At 31.2% G+C, this 18759-nt stretch overlaps 1 protein-coding gene and 1 long non-coding RNA gene across 4 annotated transcripts in view; one reads left to right on the top strand and one right to left on the bottom strand.

Moving 5' to 3' along the window:
* Positions 1-18759, bottom strand: part of LOC114339168 (dynein axonemal heavy chain 1-like) — a 1269803-nt gene that overhangs the window by 1230080 nt on the left and 20964 nt on the right. The gene's annotated exons all lie outside the window — the stretch shown is intronic.
* On the top strand, positions 13821-15476 carry LOC126891905 (uncharacterized). The gene is made up of 2 exons (XR_007700608.1): positions 13821-14150; positions 15021-15476. It is a non-coding gene; the product is annotated as an uncharacterized LOC126891905 (long non-coding RNA).

The raw sequence follows: 18759 nt of genomic DNA, 5'->3' as shown, positions 1-18759 counted from the left end.
AGTGGGCAACACATAAGTATCATATCAATAGTGAGTAAGTCAGAACCTGTAGATTTGGATTTTATTTCTAATAGTAATTGATAGACGAATATTTCCCCAACAGTCTCAAACTTAAACAAATGTGAAAATTTTTTTCTAACATTATTATTATAAAAGTATAAAAGATTCAGATCAAGTGGCATATTTGTTAGAGCATTAGACAAGAAATGAGAATTTATTTCATTGGGCCTATTCAAAAATTCTGGTAGAATATTGTTTTTTTTTTGTACTGTTAATATTTAACTGATTAAATTTTTTCCACATTATTTTACTTGAATTACCCCCCAAGAAATTTACTTCTAAATAAGACTTCTTCTCATTGCGTAACATAATACTTGCTTGGTTCCTTAAAGTTTTATAATAATTCCAATGAGCTAAATTTTTAGTCCTTTTACAACGTGTAAATGCTTTATTTCTAAGTGTAATAATTAACTGAATATTGTCTGTGAGCCAAGGTGGACGAGTTTTTTGTGTTTTAATTAATTTAGAAGGAGCTACAAAATCAAAAAGATCTGTTAAAATACTGTTAAAAAACAATACCTTTTCATTAACATCAGGAATATTTAAAATATGAAAAAATGGTGAGTAAAGTAACAAATTTTGAAAATATTTAAGGTCAATATCTTTTAAATTTCTTCTGTATATCATTTGAATTTCAGATTTATTTACAAATTCCTTAAGAGAACAGTAAACAATAACATGATCAGACTGTTCTTCTGGAATAACTATAGTATCTGCCTCTAATGTTGGAGTATTATCTGTAACCAAATTCAAGTCCAGTAAAGTAGATGTTGTTCTTGTGACGCGAGTAGGTTTATTTATTAATTGTTTCAGATTAAATGAATCAATAGACTCACTAAAGAGAACCGTTTTTCTTTCACTAACATCCAACATGTCAATGTTGAAATCTCCACCCATAACCATATAATCACATTCAGGTATGTAGCTAGAAATGACTGTGAATGAAAAGCCCTATTGTGGCAAGCTGAAAATTGATTTAAGACTCAATGGTGGAACGCGTATGTTTCGTAAGCTGAGCTTAAGGCACATCTTAAGATTAAGATGTGTTGATGCAACCAGGCATAAGTGATATTTCTACTTTCAGCACTCTGTAATGTGTATTACATTACGTAATGTGTTTTGTATCACATTAGTACTTATATTTGTTTGATATTTGTTCACTCGTGTTCAAACAGCTAAATCCGATAATAGGCAATAAACAAAATTCAAAGGACCTTTGGTTTAGACAATTTGGACCACACGTTTTTAACATCGATATTTATATTTCATTATTATCAAATAATATAAACTCCAATTAAGCACAAGGACATGAAAAGCGCGTGTATTTTTTTTATTTTGAAAGCAAACTCAGATTAAACAAGAGGATTTTTTGTTGTATGAATTTTAATTGGATGGTTGAAGTGAGTATTAAATGTTCAAGAGATTAAAAGCAAATAAGAAATTCGATATAAGATTTTTTCTTATACAAAATGGAACATAAGTAGTTTAGAAATTCCCAATAATAGTCTGGGCTGATTATCGGAGAATAGGCAATTTTTGGGAAAAGTTATTTACCAGCAATTTTATTGCTGGAATCGAATCTTATTATTGTATTTATTAATAATATAGGTATGCAAAGTCCGCAGATAGTGTGCTACTTTATTTATAAACAAAATGGCGCCCGAAAATCGTGTTTTTTTCAATTTTTGCTCTATAACTCCAAAGATTTTAACTTTACACCAAAAACACCCAAATAAAAATTCACCGTGATTAAATTCTGCATAGAGACGTGTTTTTCCCGATTCACTTCGACGAAAAGTTTCCCCGTAAAAACCGGGTTTTTCCAACAAAATCTTTAATTTTCAACTAAAATTTTAGATAAGTAATTGTTAAACAATAATTAAATAACTTGGTGACGTAAAAGCCCTTTGTGTATAGATTACAATTCCAGAATCAGATGGAAATTAAATGAACAGTTTAGCAACAATTGAATTGTTAATTAAAAATTTACGGTCGCTATAATAACGACAATAATTATGATGCATAAGAATAACTATGATTATCTCATAAAAAGACACTATACATATCTAATGTACTTTACAGAATTGAAATTGGACTATTTAGGCGGCCTCAGGAATATTTTACAATTATAAACAATTTTTTGGCTTATAAACAAATAGAATATCTCGGGAAATATTAAACTGAATTAAATTGTGAAAACGGTATTCGAAAAACAGCGACAGTGAGCTTCTTTTAAAAGAAAAAATGTTTAATTATGATGAGTAGCTCCTGAGATACAACCGGTCAAAGTTGACCGGAATTTACGGCAAATATATAAACAATAGGATCATAATTTTCCAAACTATCACCTTTTTATTTTTTTTTCTTTCTCCACACCTATTTTCATATCCTTAAAATACTCATAACATATATTATTATAATAAAAACTATCGATAATACGTGTGAAAATTGCCAAAAATTGCAAAATTCCAATCAAAAATTAGGTTGGAGAAAATGTAGCCCTCAAAGTTCAAAATCGGTATACTTTAAAAAATGCATTTTCTCGGCTTCCCATGGAGCAATTTTCTTCATTCTTTTTTTGTTCCCAAGTAACTCGAGTAGAGCCATCTACCTAACGCATTATTAAATGTCAAAGTTGCTTTGGTTTTGTTATAATAAATTAATCTATTTATTATAACAAAAATTTTTAATTTGTTTAAATAAAGATTGTTTAAATAATTAAACAGCTTCCAAATGAGAATATTTATATTTTTAACTTTAAAAGGTACATTTGTAGTAAGTTTATGTAAAAATAGCCTACAACTGGAAAAAATACGTAGTTTTCGGTTCTTATAAATAAATTAGTCTATTATAAGAAAACAAAAGCAAGTCTGACATTTAATAATGCGTTAGTTCGATGGCCCTACTCGAGTTACTTGGGAACAAAAAAAGAATGAAGGACATTGCTCCATGGGAAGCCGATAAAATGCATTTTTTTAACGTATACCGATTTTGAACTTTGAGGGTTACAGTTTCTCCAACCTAATTTTAATTTTTGATTGGAATTTTGCTATTTTGGCAATTTTCACACATACTATCGATAGTTTTTATTATAATAATATATGTTATGAGCATTTTAAGGATATGAAAATTGGTGAGGAGAAAGAGGCAAAAATAAAAGGTGATGGTTTGAAAATTATGATCCTATTGTTTATATCTTTGCCGTAAATTTTGGTCAAATATGACCGGTTGTATCTCAGGAACTACTCATCATATTTAAACATTTTTTCTTTTAAAAGAAGCTCCCTGTCACTGTTTTCGAATGCCTTTTTTACAATTTAATTTAGTTTAATATTTCCCGAGATATTCTATTTGTTTATAAGTCAAAAAATTGTTTATAATTTTAAAATATTCCTGAGGCCGCTTAAATAGTCCAATTTTAATTCTGTAAAGTACATTAGATAGGTATAGTGTCTTTTTATGAAAAAATCATAGTTACTCTTATGCATCATAATTATTGTCGTTATTATAGCGACCAAAAATTTTTAATTAACAATTCAATTGTTGCTAAACTGTTCATTCAATTTCCATCGGCTTCTGGAATTGTAATCTATACAAAAAGGGATTTTACATTTCCAAGTTATTTAATTATTGGTTAACAATTACTTATCTAAAATTTTAGTTGAAAATTAAGGATTTTGTTGGAAAAATCCGCTTTTTACGGGGAAAGTTTTCGTCGAAGTGAATCGGGAAAAACACGTCTCTATGCAGAATTTAATTGCGGTGAATTTTTATTTGAGTGTTCTTGGTGTAAAGTTAAAATCTTTGGAGTTATAGAGCAAAAATTGAAAAAAACACGAATTTCGGGCGCCATTTTGTTTATAAAAAAAGTAGCACACTATCTGCGGACTTTGCATACCTATATTATTAATAAATACAATAATAAGATTCGATTCCAGCAATAAAATTGCTGGTAAATAACTTTTTCTTGTATTTTGCTAATTAGCCCAGAGTATAAGCTTTTATAGTGCCGTTACTGAAGGTGGATTTGAGCTATTACCTCCTTCGTTGATAGGCGAGCGGCAGCAACCACTAAAATTCCGTTATATATACCGACCACGAAAATCAACTTTAAGGTGAATGACTAATTTTGGTCATTCTTTATGTTTTAGAGGTCACTGAATCCGAATATGAAGCTTATTTTTATCTAGAATTGGTGGAAGATGTTTAAAAAATCAAATTTTATGCAAAAATGCAAAAAATTAATTTTGACGATTTTTTAACTTTATCTCACTGTATCTTTGATTACTGTAAATATTTCCTTTTGAAAATTTTACTATATCGTCTTTGCAGTATTTACATGTTAATTTTTAAAAATTTTGTCATCAGATTTCGTTAGTTTTATGTTTACTTAAACAAGTTGAGTGACAAAATTTTTAGTTTATAACTTTAACTGAAGTTTTTTTCTGAAGTATATATATGTTGAGGCAGATAACGGGCCTATTAGAAATATCTCGAGAACTAAAGGCAACAGAATCATGAAAATTAAAATAAAGGGGTTTTCAAGGATGATCTATTAAATGAAAATATTTTCATCTCTTTGCAACTTCCCGTTATACCGGAAGTTGCTTATAACTTCATTTTTTTTTAATGGGACTATATATGGGACTGGTATATTTTTACATTTTTTGATTCCCTTCGATGTCTTCTTTCTTAAAATATGTGGTTTTGTAATATTATGCAAGGTGTTTTAAATGATAATTACGTTTTTTTATTAATTTTGTAGCAATATTCACACCCTGTAGAAATGTAGTAGTTTGACATCTAAAACTCTGCTTACGTTCAAATTATTATTAATATAGGTTAAGAATACTATTGTTAAGAATCATTAGTATAGCTAAATTTTTAATTTTAGTATACAGGGTTGGTCGAAACTCGGAATTAGTATTTTCTAAGTTTTTTTAAATAGAACACCCTGTATTTTTGTATTGTAGTGAAATGATATTTTATAGTAATTTTTTATTTCTTAAGCATTCCCTATACCTAACTGCTTTAATTTGTGAGTTATTGGTGATTCAAGCTAAACATTAATTGTAACAAAAAATACGTAAAATTTTATTAGCTTGGCCGTGAAAATACTCAATCCCAAATAATTTTTCCGAAATAAATACATATTAATCCAGACTGGTCCTTAAAATTACCAATAATGGTTTAGCTATCAAAATACCTAAGTAGTTAAGATTGTTGGTGCGATTAACAATTAACCACAAATTAAAGCAGTTAGGTATAGGGGATGCTTAAGAAATAAAAAAGTACCATAAAATATCATTTCATTACAATACTAAAATACAGGGTGTTCGATTTAAGAAAACTCAGAAAATACTCATTCCGAGTTTCGACCAACCCTGTATAATAAAATTAAAAAGTTAGCTATACTAATGATTCTTAACAATAGTCGAGTATATTAAAAATCATTTGAATGTAAGTAGAGTTTTAGATGTCAAACTACTACAATTATACAGGGTATTAATTTTGCTACGAAATTAATAAAAAAACGTAATTATCTTTTAAAATACCCTGTATAATATTACAAAACCTCATATTTTAAGAAAGAATACATCGAAGAGAATCCAAAAGTGTAAAAATATATATAGGGTGTCACCTACGATTTCGTTGAACCTGCATTGATTCTCATGAAAATTGGTGAGTAGTCAGAGGATACCTCAAGAAACAAAAATAATATAGTGTTAACTTGCGCATCTTGTATTTTAGGAGTGAAATCAACCCCCGTTTTAAAATTATTTTTTATATTTCTGAAAGTGCAGTCACCACCGATTTTGTTGAACCTCCATATTCTCATGAAAATTGGTGAGTAGTTAGAGGATACCTGTGACACTGGATACCTGGACATAAACAAAAGTGATATGGTGACAACTTGCTCTTTTTGCACTTTAGCGGTGACATCCAGCCTTTTTAAATGGTAAAAATGCAGATTTAAGCTTTCTGGCGCAACTAATCTAGTTTAATCAAATAAACTAATGTTTTTTAATATTTCTATGCATAATTTATGATTTTATTTAATTTTCAACCCTTTTAGCAACGTCCGCTTTAATCAAAAATAAAAAAACATATTTTTGATTAAATATTTTCACGGCTAGCCTAATAAAATTTCACGTAATTTTTGAAATTAATGGTGGGAAAGATTCACCAATAACTCACAAATAAAAACTATTAGGTATGTGGAATGCTTAGGAAATACAGGCCCGGCCCCAGGGGTGGGTGAACTGGGCGGCTGCCCAGGGCGGAAAATTTATGGGCGGCAAACTTTAGAGGACAGCCAATTTTTAGAATTGATTAAATAATTAATTAGGTTTTTAATATTATAAAAATCAATATTATGAACAAGAGCGGCAAAAAGGCAACTAAGTGAAAAAAATAACAATGGCAAGGTTCATTCGACGGGAAATCGACAACGCCTCCTTCTTCTTCATCGCATAAGAATAGTGGGATCATCGTCATTGGAAAAATTTAATAGAACTACTTATATCAATAATACAGTTATTAGCACAACAGCGTCTTCCATTGAGGGGCGATCCTGATAAACTTTTTCATCAAAACAATGGTAATTTTTTAAGCTTGTTGAGCTCTTTAGAAAATTTGATTCTGTTTTACAAGAGCACATTAAAAGAACAACGAATGGTAGTAACAAGCAGCATCAGTAATTGGGAAAACGTATTCAAAATAAAATTATTCAGCTCCTCCATGACCAAATCAAAAATTCAATTTTAAACTTTTTGAAATCAGAAAAGCATTAAAGCATAATTTTAGATTGTACACCTGATATTTCTGGGGTGGAACAAATGACTATTACGTATTGTACGTTCTGTCGATTTAGGTTCGTTTTCACAAAGTATTTTCTTGGAAACATTTTCTTGGATTTGTGCCTGTACTGGAAACCACAGGCTTGGGACTTACAGAAGTTATTTTACAACAACTGAATGGAACTGGGAATACCTTTGGAAGATATGAGAGAACAATGGTATGATAATGGGGCAAACATGAGAGGGAAGAACTTGGGAGTTCAAAACAGAATTTTGAAAATAAATCCTAGAGCACTTTTTGTAACATGTTCTAGCAATTCACTAAACTTATTCTTGAACGATGCTGCTAAAGCTTCTCACAGTTTGTAGTTTCTTACTTTTCCTTAGTGACAAAATTTTAGAACTTTTTACAATATATATTTCTAGCCTAACATTGAAACCCTTGTCCGAAACTAGATGGGAAAGTAGAATTGATGCAATTACTCCCATCAGATACCAAATTGAAGAAATCTACGATGCTCTTGTAGAAATCAGTGTCAATAAAAACAATGATAAAATAGTTGCTCATGAGGCAAGCTGTTTGGTAAATTAAATCCGTGACTTTACTTTTCTTTGCTCTATGGTAATATGGCATGACATTTACTTCACATCAACGTAGTCAGCAAATCATTGCAAAGTATAGGGCTTTTCATTCACAGTCATTTGTTTCGAGCTTTTGTCATATGTCGTATAATCCGTGTTTATTAATATTATACACAGATTAAACAACATTTGACAGAAGCTCGAAACAAATGACAATTGATGAAAAGCCCTATTGATATGGGAGTGTATCAAGCTGTCGGTTTATTAGAAAAAAGGAAATCCATTTTAAGTCTCTCAGAAGTGATTTAAAATTCCAGGGCTATTTGACAGACGCAAAGTTAGAAAGTGAGAACTTGAAAAACGGAGGCACAGTAATAGCAAGAAAGAGAACAAATGGAAAGACAATTCCGCTATGAGGCTGAAGATGAAAATATGAACCGAGATCCAAAGACACGATATAAAGTTGACTTCTATTTAAAAAATATAGACACAACCGTTAATGCATTAAGTGATAGATTTCAGCGCAAATCAAGAGACATTGGTGAAATTTTTGAGTTTTTGTACGACATAAACCAGATTAGATTAGAAGGATATTACTGCTACGGATTTATCAGATAAATGTTTTAAGCTATGTGATGCTTTAACTTTTGATAAGTCAAAAGATCTAAATTATGCTGATCTAAAAGATTAATTCAAAATACTTTCCACGATTGTGAAGCCCAATAGTAGGTACACCGCTACAGAGCCTGAAAATGATTAGAGAGTATGATTTTGATTTCGCACCCAACGTTAGTGTTGCTTTGAGAATTATATTAACCCTACCAGTGACAGTGGCCTCTGGAGATAGAAGATTTTCAAAGCTAAAACTAATAAAAAAATAGTTAAGATCAACTATGTTCCAGGAAAGTTTGTGTGCTCCAGCGGCAATCTCTATTGAACACGAAATAGCTGAGTTCCTGGATCTTGGAGAATTATCAAAAGACTTTTCCCGTGCCAAGGATAAAGCGTTATATTAAAAAATTTATAAATTTTATTTGTTTTAAAAATTACTTGGATCTGAGTCGTGAGCAATGAAAGTTTTAATATAAGATAGTAATGTAGTAAAATTTCATGAAAATTTTGGAAATAAATTTGTGTTTTTAAGCGTGTATCGTACAAATAAAGTGGAAAATTGCGTATTAAATAATTTAGCACAAAACACACATCGATAAAAATACAATCGTGGTTTAAGTTGGCGATCGCTTGAAAGGTGGTGAGTCATGGGTCTACCAAAGGGAGGGGGGCGGTCGCCGATCTTGCCCAGGGCGGCAAAATCCCTAGGGCCTGAGGAATTACAGTACCATAACATAGCATTTTATTACAAATGCTGCTTAAATAGACAGCTTGGTTTCGTTTCCATTCAGAGGTGTTCATGTAGCTCCACTGAAGAGGTCTGTAGAGACCGAAACGTACGTATGGGGATGGTGGATCATCTCTGATTTAAAATAACACATAATTTGTTTTTAATAACAGGCCAACGATGAAAAAACTTTTTTGATAAGATTGCCTCTATCTTATGTATTTTAGTGTGCTGAGTCCGAAAAGCATATTAAAAATGCTGTATCACCCACCATTCTTTCACAATTTAACATTTAAAATTGCATAATTACCTTTGAAACCAAGATGACTACTAAGAGCCAATTTCTCATATCGAGTTCAACTCCAGTTTAACCTGAACTTCTAGTAAACGTCAGTTTAAAGTCAAAATCGTCTTTCTCAATTCGCACGTTCAACCGATGGCAGTTTAAACTTGAACGATGCTTGAACGGTGGAATTCGGCCGTTCAAAGATTTCAGAACTCAGTTCAGATGATTTCATGGACTACGCATGCGTTGTATTAACACGAAACGCTGTCATAATATAAATATATCCTATTTTATTATATTAAGCCTAACGATAACGATAACATTATTTTTGTTTTTATAAAATTTATTTATAATTATTATAATGACTATTTGACTATAAATACTTAAATTTAAAAATGAATAACCATTTTCAATTTCGTTGCAAAACGAAAATACAGCCGAACCATATTCCAGTCCAATCAGAGAGTGCTGCAAGCACCTCTACCGGTTTCGAAACTTATTAGTCTCTCATCAGGAGGCACATATGCTGCTCTCCCTGATCCAACCAAAACAAACCCCAGCGTGCAGTCCCGAATTGCAACGAACGAAATGGCATAGATGCCCTAGCGGCAACTGCTAGCAAAAGACTAAGTTTTCACTCTAATGGCATATAACATATCCCACCAGAATTAAAACAATGGGAACCTTCTCTGGTTACACCTCCGAGGCTTCTACATCTCATTCCCTCATCTTCCTTAGTCTCAGCATCCGTATGGCTTGCAAATTGTAGAAGCCTCGGAGGTGTAACCAGAGAAGGTTCCCATTGTTTTCATTCTGGTGGGATATGTTATATGCCATTAGAGTGAAAACTTAGTCTGTCACTTAAATTTAACTTTATTCAAAAACAGCATAAAAAAGGTAGTTCAAAATGGCGACAGTTTTTTACCATTTGCCATCTATTGGCATTTCTCGAAAGCTGTAGAACGAGCGCTGACATGAACGTGCAATGAGAAATGCATTCCGAACAAAACCGTAGATCACCCGTGAACCTGGTTCAACTGAACCATAGATTACCGCAGGTATGAGAAATCGACCCTAAGCGTACGTTCAGAGTGGACGAGCAAAGAGCAAAGAGCAAAGAGCAAAGAGCAAAGCGGAGAAATCAAACTCATACTGGCAAACGGAGGTGCACAGAGTGCTAGCAAAGAGCAAAGCGGCGAAACCAAACAAGTTTGATTTCTTTGGTCCATGTAGTGAGACCGCTCCCGTCTGAAAAATTTTTTGATTCGGTTTCTTTGTCAATTCCTATTCAAAAATGTCCCCTTTAAACAAATCTGAAGAGCACCGGGCGGAATTTTTGGGCAGAAATTGTTTAAACAATTTTATCTACTCTATGTTATGTTACGTGTAAGTTTTTAGTTTGTGAAAACTGTCATTATAGATAGCAGTGCGTGAAGTGTTTAAAGTGAGCGTGAAGTAACAATGTATTTTAAATGGGACTTACTTTTTCGCACTGTTTTTAACACACTTTCATATAATCAAATATCCTTAACTTTGGCGTTGTCATGGTGATGACATAATGAGCAATAAATTACGACAAAAGTTTTTACAGTTTTGTGGTTTGAAAGAAATTAGAATTTTTAAATGTCGAAGTTCTAAAAATTGTAGAATAGAAATAAATTCCAGTGACGAAGAGTTACAGTTTTTTTATTTGTTTATGGTAGAGTAGATAAAATATTGAATGAAACTGTGCATGAAGTACTTTTTGCGAACTTACGCGATGTATAGCACTCGCTTCGCTGTCGCTCGTGCTCTAAATATCGCGTGCGTTTGCAAAAAGCATACTTCACGAACTGTTTCATAAATACCTATTTTTAAACAAATACAAAAGATCACGTTTTTTTGCTCCGGAACATATATTTTTAGACGAAGTAGTTTTCAATCCTAATAGTAAATTATTAATATTGAAAATATTAAAAATATTACTAAAAGATTTTTAAATTGAAAACTTATTGGTACACTTTCCTGGTGACACCTCCAAGACCAATTTGCAAGTCAAATGGATGCTGCAGTGAAGACGAGAGGGAAGGAATTCTACACTATGCAATTCACATCCCCCGTCTGCAGCTGGTAAAGTTCCAACGGAAAAATGCGCCTACATTGGATCCGTTTTTCTCCGATCCGATCAGATCAGATCAGATCCGATATCGGCCGACGTCGGGAGTAGCTTCTCCTATTCTCATCGAGAAGTGTTTGGTTTCATTCCGATTGGTTGCAAGTTGAGTTGCAATTTTAGTTGCAAGTTGGTTGCAAATTGTTTGCAAGTTGGTTGCAAGATGGTTGCAAGTTGGTTGCAAATTGGTTGCAAGTTGGTTGCAAACTGGTTGCAAACTGGTTGCAAACTGGTTGCAAACTGGTTGCAAACTGGTTGCAAGTTGGTTGCAAACTGGTTGCAAGTTTGTTGCAAGTTGGGGGTTGCAAGCTAACATGTTTAAATATATTCAATGTCATCATCTCAACACATCTTCATCGGAACTTATTGTCGGTGGTCGGTGGTCGGAAGATTACTGAACCAATGTAGGCACCCTCGCCGGAAAACCGGTCTGATCGGATCTGATCTGATCGGAGAAAGACGGATCCAATAGGGCTTTTCATCGACTGTCATTTGTTTCGAGCTTCTGTCATGTGTCACATAATATTGATATATCTACGCCATACGTCTTTGGTTTGTATTGTTTATATACCAATAACGTATGACTTAGATAAATTAATATTATGTGACACATGACAGAAGCTCGAAACAAATGACTGTGAATGAAAAGCCCTATGTAGGCACCGCCTGTCGGATCGGATCGGATCTGATCTGATCTGATCTGATCGGAGAAAATCGGATCCAATGTAGGCAATGTAGGTGTGCACTTACTCTACGGAGTAATACGACTATAAAATAAAAATGTATACCATTTTTATTATTATATATTTTTAGGTTTTTTGGGTTATTCTAAACAAAAAAGGTATCTTGTAATTTTTCCCAAAAATTAATAGTGTTCGAGTTATAGGCGATTTAAAATCTGAAAAATGCGAAAATACGCATTTTCGAGGCTTAAAAATTCATATTTCAATTAGTATTTTTGAGGTTACCAGATACTTAAATTGATGATTAAACATTCAGCTTCGATTCTGAAGAGTGATCGCGTCTAACCTTAATTTATACCGTTGTTTTTTAATTATTGTTAAATATGCTGTTTATCAGATTTTTTTGCCGGTGAGGCGCGCTCTATTTCAAAAATCTCCTATTTCCTCCGAAAATTATTTTTTCTAGATTTTTTGGGATATTCTAAATAGAATAAGTTTCTTGACATTTTTCTCAAAAGTTAATAGTTTTAAAGTTATAAGCGATTTAAAATCCAAAAAATGACAAAAAAACTCATTTTTGGATTTTAAATCGCTTATAACTTTAAAACTGTTAACTTTTGAGAAAAATGTCAAGAAACTTATTTTATTTAGAAAATACCAAAAAATCTAGAAAAAATAATTTTCGGAGGAAAATAGGAGATTTTTGAAATAGAGCGCGCCACACCGGCAAAAAATCGAATAAACACGCATATTTAACAATTAAAAACAACGGTATAAATTAAGGTTAGACGCGATCACTCTTCAGAGTCTTGAGGCTCAATGTTTAAACTTCAATTTAAGTATCTGGCAACCTCAAAAATACTAATTTAAATATGAGTATTTAGGCCTCGAAAATGAGTATTTTCGCATTTTTCAGATTTTAAATTGCATATAACTCGAAAACTATCAATTTTTGAGAACATTTACAAGATACCTTTGTTGTTTAGATGACCCACAAAACTTAAAAATATATGTTCCAGAGCAAAAAACGTGATCTTTTGTATTTGTTTAAAAAAATTGTTTAAACAATTTCTGCCCAAAAATTCCGCCCTGGCACCCTTCAGATTTGTTTAAAGGAAATTTTAAAATATTTTTAAATAGGAATCCACAAAGAGACCGAATCGGAAATTTTTTCAGACGGGAGCGGTCTCACTACATGGACTACTGTGAGAGTAAAGAGCAAATATCCTACCGCTCCTATCCACACTGCCGAGTGGAAAAGAACTAAACTCTCGTCTAGCGTAACTACCCGCTATTAGCACTTCTTTGCTCTTTGCTCGTCCACTCTGAACGTGCACTTTTTGCTCTTTGCTCTTTGCTCGTTGCTCTTTGCTCTTTGCTCTTTGCTCTTTGCTCGTCCACTCTGAACGCGGCCTAAGAAAGAGAAGCTTTACTCTGGGCTAATTAGCAAAATACAAGGAAAAGTTATTTACCAGCAATTTTATTGCTGGAATCGAATCTTATTATTGTATGTATTAATAATATAGGTATGCAAAGTCCGCAGATAGTGTGCTACTTTATTTATAAACAAAATGGCGCCCGAAAATCGTGTTTTTTTCAATTTTTGCTCTATAACTCCAAAGATTTTAACTTTACACCAAAAACACTCAAATAAAAATTCAGCGCAATTAAATTATGCATAGAGACGTGTTTTTTCCGGTTCACTTCGACGAAAAGTTTCCCCGGAAAAAGCGGGTTTTTCCAACAAAATCTTTAATTTTCAACTAAAATTTTAGATAAGTATTTGTTAATAAATAATTAAATAACTTGGTAATGTAAAAGCCCTTTTAGTATAGATTAATATTCCAGAAGCAGATGTAAATTGAATGAACAGTTTAGCAACAATTGAATTGTTAATTAAAAATTTACGGTCGCTATTGGGATAAACCGTAATCGTACCCCTTCCTAACTGCCAAAGTGTCATGGCCGCCGTCGGGACCTATTGTGCTGACATTTACAATGTTTACATATAGAAAAGTTTGTTTTTTTCTGCTTATAATGCCGTTTTCTAAAGATATTAGTGAACAAAATCGATTTGCTAACAATATTTAATATATTTTAAATGTGCTAAAATTGGATTCAACAGCAAAAGTCGCATAAATAACATATAAATGACGAATTTGTTTACCTATTACAAATGGGGTTATGTGGTTGTAACTGTTTATTTTGGGAATAAAATGAAAATGATCAATTAAACGACTGGAAAACTGTAAGTATTACAATTAAAACATGTTTATCCTATCACAAGAGTTCACTTCATTTTAAGAAAGCTAATTATTATTATACAATAGACATTTATAAACTGCCATGTACTTTTAAGGTTACTTTTGATCTGTTTTCAAAGCTTATGATTAAATGTTACCTCTTTATTAATTAGATTTGCCAACAAAAGATGCATGATTAAGGCCAAATGCAATTCCTTTGCTAAAGTCATAAAAAAAGTACCAATACAGTTAAAAAAATTATTTTAAAAAGGTCTCTCAAAAGACATGAAAATATACAACTCAAAAAACTAGAGAATGTAAAGAAAGCCAGGTTATTGGAAATGGAATTCCTGTTTAATTGAAAGCCAGTAAACTATCCAAGACTTTTCAGAATCAAATGTGTCAACTTGTAAAAACGATTCTTCTGAAATTTTTAGTAAAAACCAGATTATCCTCAAGAAAAATTCTGTTTAAGTGAGACTCAAAGTCATATTTGTGAATGTGTCATCTTTGAATGAAACAATTTTTTTACCTAAACAATTAAATGTATGGATCTAATTAAAAACAATGCTGAATCAAGTACAGTTACAGAAATACAATCCTTTGAACTTCTAAATGTGATTGTTGAAAGTGTTGAAATAGCTACTGCATAGGGATTCGAAAGGGATAGACTTGTTATGAACGCACTTGATCATGTACTTCTTACTGTTATAAAGTTGAAACAAAACTTATTTTATGCTTTCTTATCAATCAGTCACTTTTAATTGTGTATCAACTTTACGTGGTACATCGTGCAAAAATTGCTGAAAATGCAAACATTATATTTATTTTCTGTGTTACATTGGATAGTATGATTGAATGTCTTCCTCTTTTAGATAGTGAAGTGAAGAACATCTTGAAGTTCCAATGATGTTTCAAGATGAGGTAAATCGAAATAATTGTATGTTAGAAGGACAGAGAATATGAAGAAATGTTATTGCTGCATATTTAGTGTAGTGAAATACAAACTTCAAACATTATAATATATTTTTTGATTTCAAACATTTCATATGATTATGAAAGAACATCTTTCTTTTTAAAACAATGAAGAAGTGAAGAACATAATAAAGTTCCAACGAAAATGATTCCAGATGAGGAAAATCGAAATAATGGTTGTATGTTACATGTATAGAGAATACGAAGAAATGTTATTGCTGCAAACTTAGTGTAGTGAATTAAAAACTTATTGTCAAATACAAATCAATTTATTTCATACTTTTATAATATATAGTGATATAATTTTATATGTGTTCAAATAAAAATATTAATAAATAAAATACAATAAACACAAATCATGTATATCTTACAATGAATTACAAAATCAAAAATTAATTACAAAAATATCAAAATAAATCTAAAATATTAAAAAGTTACATATAATTTTTATAGTACCTACATACTTTGGTTGGTACTCTAATAATTTGGAGATCCATTAAAGTTTGTAGATGGAAATTGCAGGTATCTAAAAAATATAATAATATAAAGTAACTCAACAATCTCTTTTTAATTAGGGTAGCAGTTGATAAAGATGACCCTTGCTCGGGAAATCAAATGTATCTAAAAAAAAATTAAGTAACAGCTTTCTAACAAAACAATCTTAGCACTAAACGGAAACAAAGATACTGGTAAGTATTAAAACATTTTTTGAAAAATCTTTCTGAAAGTGAAAATAAAGACTACTCTCTATGGGAACAACTAAAACTGGGCATGCTTTACAAAAAAATGTATCCAGAACAAACTTCTTCTCCATAAGGCAATACTACGACAAGTCTGGATGTACAGGATTTAAATCTGGGGAACTGCCAGTAATACAAATATGCAAAAACTATTAAGATTCTAATCCGAAGTCTTTTATGATGTCCGATGTTTTTAGTACCACTACCAAATATCATGCTAAACTGAAAATTATAGGGTAAAAATCTGTCTGATCACCCAAACTTTTAAAAGCTGGATGCTTATCTGATCTAGTCCAGAGGCTGGTTTCGGTATTGCAGCTATAAAATACTTAAATAGTAAGCATGGAAATTTTTATTATGGTCCGCCTTGAGGCAAACTAGGGCACTAGAGGGTTAAGAAAAGTTACAGATCTCTACACCACTGGGAAGTAGATAGTAGTTACTAATTTGTAAAAAAGTCAGAAATATGGTAATGTAGACTAAATTAATATAAATATGTAAAGAGTTCTCACCCCTGAGTGTAGTTCCCACTGTGTCATTTTTTATATCTGTCATATTGTTATAATGATAACAGATTGCATTAAAGTTAAAATAAAAAAGAATTAAAGAAGTTCATAAAAATATTCTATTTTTGAAAAAATATTTAAGTGCTTAAATACTTTTTTAGATAAAATATACATAAAATTTATTTTTTCTACAACCGTGTTAAAAATGCAACTTTCAGCACTCTATACAAGCGTTAAAAACGCTACCTTAAGGCACTAGTGCTTTAAAAATTTTATGGCACTGCAGTTCGTATTGACTGTATAGGCAATTTTGATGTAATGTCAAAAAAATATAAAAATGGAATGTCAGTTCAAGTAATAGTTATTTATGATATAAGTGTTAAAAGTACACGTTTAAGGCACGCATGTGAAAGTTTGCAGAATGAGCGATAGCGAGTTCTGCAATTCACATGAGTGCCTTAAAAATGTACTTTTTAACAGGCATATCATACAATATTTTTTCTACAAACGTAATTACAGGACAATATCTACAAAAACTTTTACTTGAACTTGACTGACATTCCATTTTTATATTTTTGTGACATTACATGAAAATTGTCTATACAGTCAATACGAATTGCAGTGCCATAAAAATTTTAAAGCACTTGTGCCTTAAAGTAGCATTTTTAATGCTCTTATGGAGTGCTAAAAATTGAATTTTTAACACGGTTGTAGAAAAAGTTTTTGTAGATATTATTCTGTAATTACGTTTGCAGAAAAAATATTGTGTGATATGTGAATTGCAGACTTTCACATGCGTGCCTTAAATGTGTACTTTTAACACTTATATCATAAATAACTATTAAAAAACTAACAGAAAATAGTAAAAATATTTGATTGAGCATAAGTAAAAAAGTCACTCTCTCAACCAATAAACATTTGTGATTAAAATTAATATACTTAATTGATTATAATATGAATGTGTTCTTGTAGAGTTTCATATAATAATTTCCATTTGACTAAAGAGACACAAGCTGGAATACTTAGGTCAATAATACTTAGGTATGAAACACCCTAAAAAATATGAACTTTTGCATTTGATAATTCAGAGAAAGATCCAAGGTAAATGTGGTTCTGGTAGAATCTCACAATCATAGCTGAACAATCTAAGACCATAGTATGGAAAATCGACTCCATCATCATTAGTTAGAGCTGCTGTCAATAAAGCCACAATAGCGAATATGGTAGCCAATATGATATCCAACAATTGATAACAGTCATGGAACTAAAAAATGTATTATTTCAAAGTGTTTATGGGATAAAATTAGTAAGAGTGACATGATACCTAACAAAAATTTGATTCAGAAGATTTAACATAAAACTTGTAATTCTCTTATACTAAACTCACAATAAGGATGCACCAGAAATAAACAACCCAAGACATGTTGAATGATACAAATAGCACTCCCGAATCATGATTTACAATGTATAAACTTTGTAAATCATGATTTGTGAGTGCTCCTCATAACATTCATCATGTCTTGTGTTTGTTTCTTTCTAGTGCATCTTTATTGTGATTTTAGTATTATAATTATATACAGTGTGTCCACGGTTGGGGTGCCCAAGAGGAAAAACTTTTTTATTTTCAATTTTAGCGAAAAATGTCATTATTGATAAAAAGTTTTGCTTGTTCTAAAACCCCATAAAACGAAATAAAATTCAAGTTTTTTAAATCCTGCTTAATTTTGTAGCCAATTTTATGTAAATCCCTATTTTATGTAAATTTTTGCACTAAGTTTGAAATCTTAACAATAATCTAGTGTTGCCAAGCCACAATGTAGCTTAGTAACTATCAACTTCGATAAATAATTTGCGAATTGTCAATTTTTTTGACAATGTTAAGCTATCAATTAAGAATTTATCTTGTGATAAATTTCATTATTAAAATTGTTGTATTAATAATTATTTAATTAATAAATAATTGGATGATTCAAGGAGAACGACAAAGTCTGGCTTCGTAATCCAGAGAAGTGAAAGGGTTGTTCTCCCAAGTTATTATTGTTACAATTTCGAACTTAGTGCAAAAATTTATAGGGATTTACATAAAATTGGCTATAAAAATAAGCAGGATTTGAAAAACTTGAATTTTAGTTCATTTTATGGGGTTTTAGAACAAGCAAAAGTTTTTATCAAGAATGACATTTTTCGCTAAAATTGAAAATAAAAAAGTTTTTCCTCTTGGGCACCCCATCCGTAGACACACGGTATTACTATTTTTATAACAAAAAGATTATAATTTATAAAATGTGATGCTGTATATGATTTCAAATATTAATCTTTTCTATTACCATACAAAAAAAATATTGCCTTTACTCAAAAACATTTTATTTATCATAAAATTTTTAAAGATATAT

The sequence above is a fragment of the Diabrotica virgifera genome, chromosome 9 (genome assembly GCF_917563875.1).
Source record: "Diabrotica virgifera virgifera chromosome 9, PGI_DIABVI_V3a".
In the NCBI taxonomy this organism is placed as follows: Eukaryota; Metazoa; Arthropoda; class Insecta; order Coleoptera; family Chrysomelidae; genus Diabrotica; species Diabrotica virgifera.
The sequence above is the reverse complement of the archived record's forward strand: the minus strand, read 5'-3'. Positions and strand labels throughout refer to the sequence as shown.